Below are 6,089 nucleotides of genomic sequence, written 5' to 3'. Positions count from 1 at the left end.
ATACATTATTATCACTCAAAGTCCATAATGTACATTAGAGTTTATTCAGTGTTGTACATTCTGTGGGTTTTTTTTTCGAATAATGACATGTATTCATCATACAAAAATAGTTTCATTGCCCTAAAAGTCCTCAGTGTTTTGTTCATTCCCCTTACCCCAATCTCAAGCAACCACTGACCTTTTATTTGTCTCCATAGTTGCCTTTTCCAGAGTGTTATATATTTAGATCGTTTAGTATGTAAACTCTTCAGATTGGCCTTTTTTTTCACATAGGTATTTGCATTTAGTTTCCTCCCTGTCTTTTCATGGGTTGACAGCTTATTTCGTTTAAGTCAGTGATGGTGAACCTATGACATGCGTGTCAGCACTGACACGCGTAGCCATTTCTGATGACACTCAGCCGCATGCCGAGGATGAAACATTTGCTGCTCCTGAGGATGAAACATTTGCGACTAGAGTCTTGGAGTTAGTTTTTTCCTCAAAGTGACACACTACCCGAGTTATGCTCAGTTTTTTGGTGAAGTTTGACACACCAAGCTCAAAAGGTTGCCCATCACTGGTTTAAGTGCTGAATCAGTTGCTTCCCAGTTTTGGCAATTATGAATAAAGCTGCTTTATACACATTTGTGTGCAAGTTTTTCTATGAACATAAGTTTTCAATTCATCTGGGTAAATACCAAGTAGTGCAATTGCTGGATTATAGTTGAGCATGTTTAAGTTTCTTAGAAACTGTCTTCCAAAATAGTTGTACCATTTTGCCTTCCTACCAGCAGTAAGTGAGTTCCTGTTCCTTCACTTTTGGTGGTGTCAGTGGTTTGGATTTACTCCATTCTTAATAGGTACCAGTATGTGGTTGTACCTCATTTTAATTTGCAATTCCCTAATGACATATAATAACCATCATTTCAGTGCTTACTTGCCATCTGTATATCTTTGGTGAGTTGCCTGAAGGTCTGTTGTCATTTTAAAATTGGCTTCATTTTCTTATTATTGAGTTTTAAAAGTTCTTTGAATATTTTAGACAATAGCCCTTTTTCAAATGGGCCTTCTGCAAAATATTTTCTTCCAGTCTGTGGGTTGTCTTGTTCATCTGACATTGTATTTTGCAGAGCAGAAGTTTTTAATTTTAATAAAGTCCAGCTTATCAATTTCTTTTATAGATTGTACCTTGTGTTGTATCTAAGAAGTCATACCCAAGGTCATCTAGGTTTTCTCTTAAGTTATCTTCTAGGAGTTTTATAATTATGTGTTTTGTCTTCAGGCCTGTGATCCATTTTGAGTTAATTTTTATAAAGGGTGTAATGTCTTTCTAGACTCATTGTTTTTCATGTGGATGTCCAGTTGTTCCAGCATCACTTATTGAAAAGACGATCTTTGCTTCATTGTATTGCCTTTGCTCCTTTATTGATTACCAGTTGACTGTGTGGTCCATCGAGGCTCTATTCTGTTCCATTGATCTATTTTTCCATTCTTTTGTCAATACCATACTGTCTGGATTACTGTAGCTTTATATAGGGTCATTTTGTGTTTCCTAGAGGCATGAGCTACCTGGTTTCATAATACAATTGGGGCTTTTAAAGGCTACCCTAATAAGGTTTTTGTTCGTTTTGTTTTAAAGAATTTATGTGTAAAATGAAATGTTTTTTTTTTCTCATCTTCAGTTAGATGAATATTGAAAAATGGAGGCAACTTTGATATAATTCATTTTTTTCTTTTATTCTGCTTAGTGCTTTGGAATGTTGTTATTAAGTATTAAATGTATTAGTACTGAGGTCAGTAATGCCATATATATATACATTAATATATATATACATACATATATACAGTATATGTTTTAAATATTTAAATACAGACTTGCTCCATAAAAACTGTTCAGTTAATAATTTTTGCCATAACATTTAAAAAAATATATTTTTATTGATTTCAGAGAGGAAAGGAGAGGGAGAGAGACAGAAACATCAATGATGAGAGAGACACATAGATTGGTTGCTTCCTGCATGCATCCCAACCAGGGGCCTAGCCTGCAACTGAGATACATGCGCCTGACCAGAATAGAAACCGGGACCCTTCAGTCCGCAGACCAAGGCTTTACCCACTGAACCAAACAGGCTAGGACTTTGCCATAACAATTTTTGAAAAGTTATATCACTTTTCAGACAATCATCATTTATTTCTCTCCTTGAGACTAAAGACTTTTCTTACTCCAAATTACACTAAACAAGTATGCAATAAAAAATTTCTTTCTTAGACAAAAACATATCTGTTTACTTGACACTTTCTATACAGTGTCATACACTTGAGTTGTGCATCAGATTATTTTGCTTTCATAATTTTGTCAAATGAGAGGAATGAAGAGGTTGCATCTTCTGGGATTTCAGTGTTATGTACAGATGTGTTTTGAAGTACCCTAAAGGTGTTATAACTTAAATTTTAAGTGCAGTTTGAATGCAAGATAGCCATTACTACCCCAAAAGTCTGGAAAATTGATCGGAGAAAATGGTGTAGAAAGCAGAATTTACCTTCCAAAGAATGATTCCTTTATTCCTCTTCTCCATCAAACCACCACCCCCTATCAAGTTTTCCTCCCTGGCAAGTACAGTAAACCTTTACAATATATTTTATGGACAATCTATATTGTTTATTGCCTGTAAAATTGTTCTTAGTCAATTGATCCTGTTTTGGAGATCTTGGGATATAACATATTATAATGTACCCTATTAAAATTAATGGAAAATATTTCCATTTAAAGCCTTTTACTTAGTGACTGTGCTTTCAGGGATAAATTACAAACATTAATGAGTAACAGGTATGTACTTACTCCTTTTTCTCCACTTTTTTTTTAATATTGTGGCTGTCACTCTATAATTGTATGTTTAATGAGTTATAATTAATATGATATTGATGTTCTCAGAATGTTATTTTTTTTTATCAATGAGGATTTGGATTTGGTTCAGGGATTTCACATAAAAATCAACACCCAGTTTTGTTTTGTAAGACTTCAAATTGATACATATTAAAGTATTTTAAGAGTTAAGACTATTCTCTACCTGAAAATAATACAAAATAATATTGGATGTAAACTGTAATTGAAGAAAAAAACTATCCTCAAGAAGTTTATTAGCAATATGGCTATACTTTGAATTAATTTAATCTTAGTTCTATGCCTAGAATAAAATAGGTGCTATACCAATCAATGTCCATTGCAATAGAATAAAAGGTGATAATTGGAAGTCAAACTAGGTAACAGTGCTTTAGTTTTAGGTTTCATTTTTATGATGAGCTTAAAAATGTTTTAGTTATAGAATTATAAATACCATAACTGGGATAAAAGTTTCAGATACAAGATATAAAATTCACATAACCATATTTTAGCCTTCAAAGTCTATAATAGAAAAAAACTTACCAGCATTTTGTAGATCTGAGAGCCTAAGGGATTTTTTCAAGTTTCCACAAAAATTAATAAAACTGAAACAAGAAGCCAAATATTTTGACTCTAGCAGGGGAGCCCCTTTTATTTTAGTGAATAGATGACTATTTTTACCTCTGCTTTTTCTTTACATCTGAGGTCATTTTCCTCTTCTTCCTTTCTCCTAGGCAGTATTTAATGCCCGTTTAAAAAAGCAATTTGAAAATAAAAATTTTGTAACAAAAGTTATTTAAGCCCATGATTATTTCATAGTTAAATCAGTAGTTATAGCCCTTTGCCACATGAGGTCATTATATACTTGATTCTTTCCTCTGTTCTGGCTATAATCCAAGCATCATTATTTTGATGGTGAAATGGTTGGAAAAGGATCTGATGAGAGGTTTTTCACATTGCCAGAGCAAAAGCATTAATTGATTAATAAATTATTGACATTTCATGTGTGCAGATGCGGCAGGGGCAGGGGGACGGATAAAATGAGCTGGTGGGTTAATTATAGGCAATCAAAAAGGCAGTGCTTTGTACAAGCCAGGCGGGGTTGGCAGTCCTTGGGGCAGGAGGAAAAAGACCCTGACCATTTATCCCTTGGGAACCTCACCATCGGCTCATGGCCTCTCTTCAAATGGAAAGAAACCTAACTCAAGAAAAGAATCCTAAATCCCCAGCTCCTCCTCCTCCCACCTCCAAGGAGATCTTGCAGATTGTGCCAAAAAGCAGCTCCAACCCCCAGTGACTGGGGAAGAGCCAGAAGCTGTCCTTCCTTTCCATCCTGCCCCTCCCAACTCCTGCCAATACTGCGAAGCCCCCTTCCTGCCCAGCCTGGTTTCCCGGTGAGGGTCCTGCCGTCAAGGGCCCAGGGAAAGGTCTTCAGGAGGGAAGAAACCAAGGGCATCCTTGGGCCAAACGGTCGGCCTCTCCTGCCCACTGTTCTCTTCTGCTCACTCCTGTCTTTAAAGGCTCCTTCCCAGGATGGATTGGGTACTAGGATGACTGTGGTCCAATCCACCAGCTCTCCCTGCCCCTGTGTCTTATTTCAGACATGAGAATAACTGTACAGTGAAAACTTACAAAGGGTTTTTAATGGTTGTAGATTGGAAATAAAGTATGTCATATGAGCAGTTAAAAAAAACAGGCAGTGTTTTTAGAATTATTTTACTATAAAAAAAAGTCTACTACATAATTCCCAGCTGCTTCTCTAGCTATTAGATTGAATAATTCCAATTTTGTTTTGTTTTATGGGATAGTACTTGGTTAGATAATTATGTTTAACAGGTTGCCAGGAAATTTGATTTTTTAAAAAATGTGGAATGCTTCATGAATTTGCATATTATCCTTGCTCAGGGGCCATGCTAATCTCCGTGTCATTCCGATTTCTAGTATATATGCTGCCGAAGGAAGCACGGAATTTGATTTTCTAATGTTCACTCAGTAGACTTTAAGGGCTGTCTTGTAAGACTTTGGCATTTACTTAGCAATTATATATACAAAGGAGCTCCCAGTTATTTTTACTATTCTGTGGAACTACGTGGAGCTCTGACAGATGATTATTTGTCAAAGAAGAAAGGTTTACTTAACAAAAACATGGCCTAGAAAGTGACTCAGTAACAGAGGTAGGTGGAACTTGATCTTCGATTTAACCATCTTCTGAAACATTCCACCTTTAAATGTTTTTTGGCATCACTTTAAAATGGTGGTGACGCTGGTGCTTTGGCGATGTTGAATATACTTAAATGTGTATGTGTGTACTGTTTTTACTGTTATCCCTTGTTTAAACTAAAAAGATTTAGACAAAGGTAAAGCATCCCCTCAAGCTGCCATTCTTGTCCCTGCTGTTACTGTCAGCTAGAGCAGAATCACTTTATATTAAAGAGTAAATTAGAAAAATTGGCTCATGTTGTAAAAACAATTTGTTACAGTTGGCTCAGCAACACTATTTTTATATGTTATACAGTGCTTAGAATACTAGCTATCAAATCACTGGCTTGGGAACAGAAGAGTCAATATAGACATCAGTTATTATTTTGGGATGGCTGACATGAACTGGCTGCTGGATTAGTAACTGAAATAAACCTGTTAAATATGGTAATTGACTTTTAGCAGACTGACTTTAAACAGACAATTAAGTTTTATCCTTTTCAGAATAGTTACCTTGAGAGACTATACATTTATTCCAAAGGATCTGCAATTATTTAAAAAACCTCTTGCATCTGAGTTTGGAGTCTGAGTCATATATTTTAAAAATGTGATTCAGGTTCTTTGTGTGTGTGTGACTGGTATAGTGTTTTTTGAATGATCATAAATCAGTTGGTGACAAGTCTAGACAGTAAAATGGATAGTAAAACGTGAAAAAAACTGCTTTTGGCCACAAAAGAAGTTAACAGTACAGAACTTAGATCGCTTTTCCTGTTCAGCTTATGAAATATATATGAAGGAAATTCATGTGTGTGTTTTTTACTAATTCAAATTATTTCGCCTAATGGCAGACTCTAAACTAAACGTAAAATCTCTTGATACAGTTTCTTTGAAAGCACTACTAAGTATACAAGATTCTGCTATAGTTAAAAACACCAAAACATTGTGTTCTATTATACATCTGGTGTATACCAATAGTCACTCATTGTTAAGGAAGAATTTATCTTTAATATTTTTAACATCACAGAGGCAG

At 35.2% G+C, this 6,089-nt stretch overlaps 1 non-coding gene across 1 annotated transcript; it reads right to left on the bottom strand.

Annotated features, from left to right (window-relative positions):
- Positions 1-4,720: 4,720 nt before the first annotated feature.
- LOC114228339 (U6 spliceosomal RNA) lies at positions 4,721-4,825 on the bottom strand. Its single transcript, XR_003614482.2, has one exon. It is a non-coding gene; the product is annotated as a U6 spliceosomal RNA (small nuclear RNA).
- Positions 4,826-6,089: the final 1,264 nt, after the last annotated feature.

The sequence above is a fragment of the Eptesicus fuscus genome, chromosome 2, assembly GCF_027574615.1.
Source record: "Eptesicus fuscus isolate TK198812 chromosome 2, DD_ASM_mEF_20220401, whole genome shotgun sequence".
In the NCBI taxonomy this organism is placed as follows: domain Eukaryota; kingdom Metazoa; phylum Chordata; class Mammalia; order Chiroptera; family Vespertilionidae; genus Eptesicus; species Eptesicus fuscus.
Note: the sequence above shows the minus strand (reverse complement) of the source record. Positions and strands in the feature narration are given on the sequence as shown.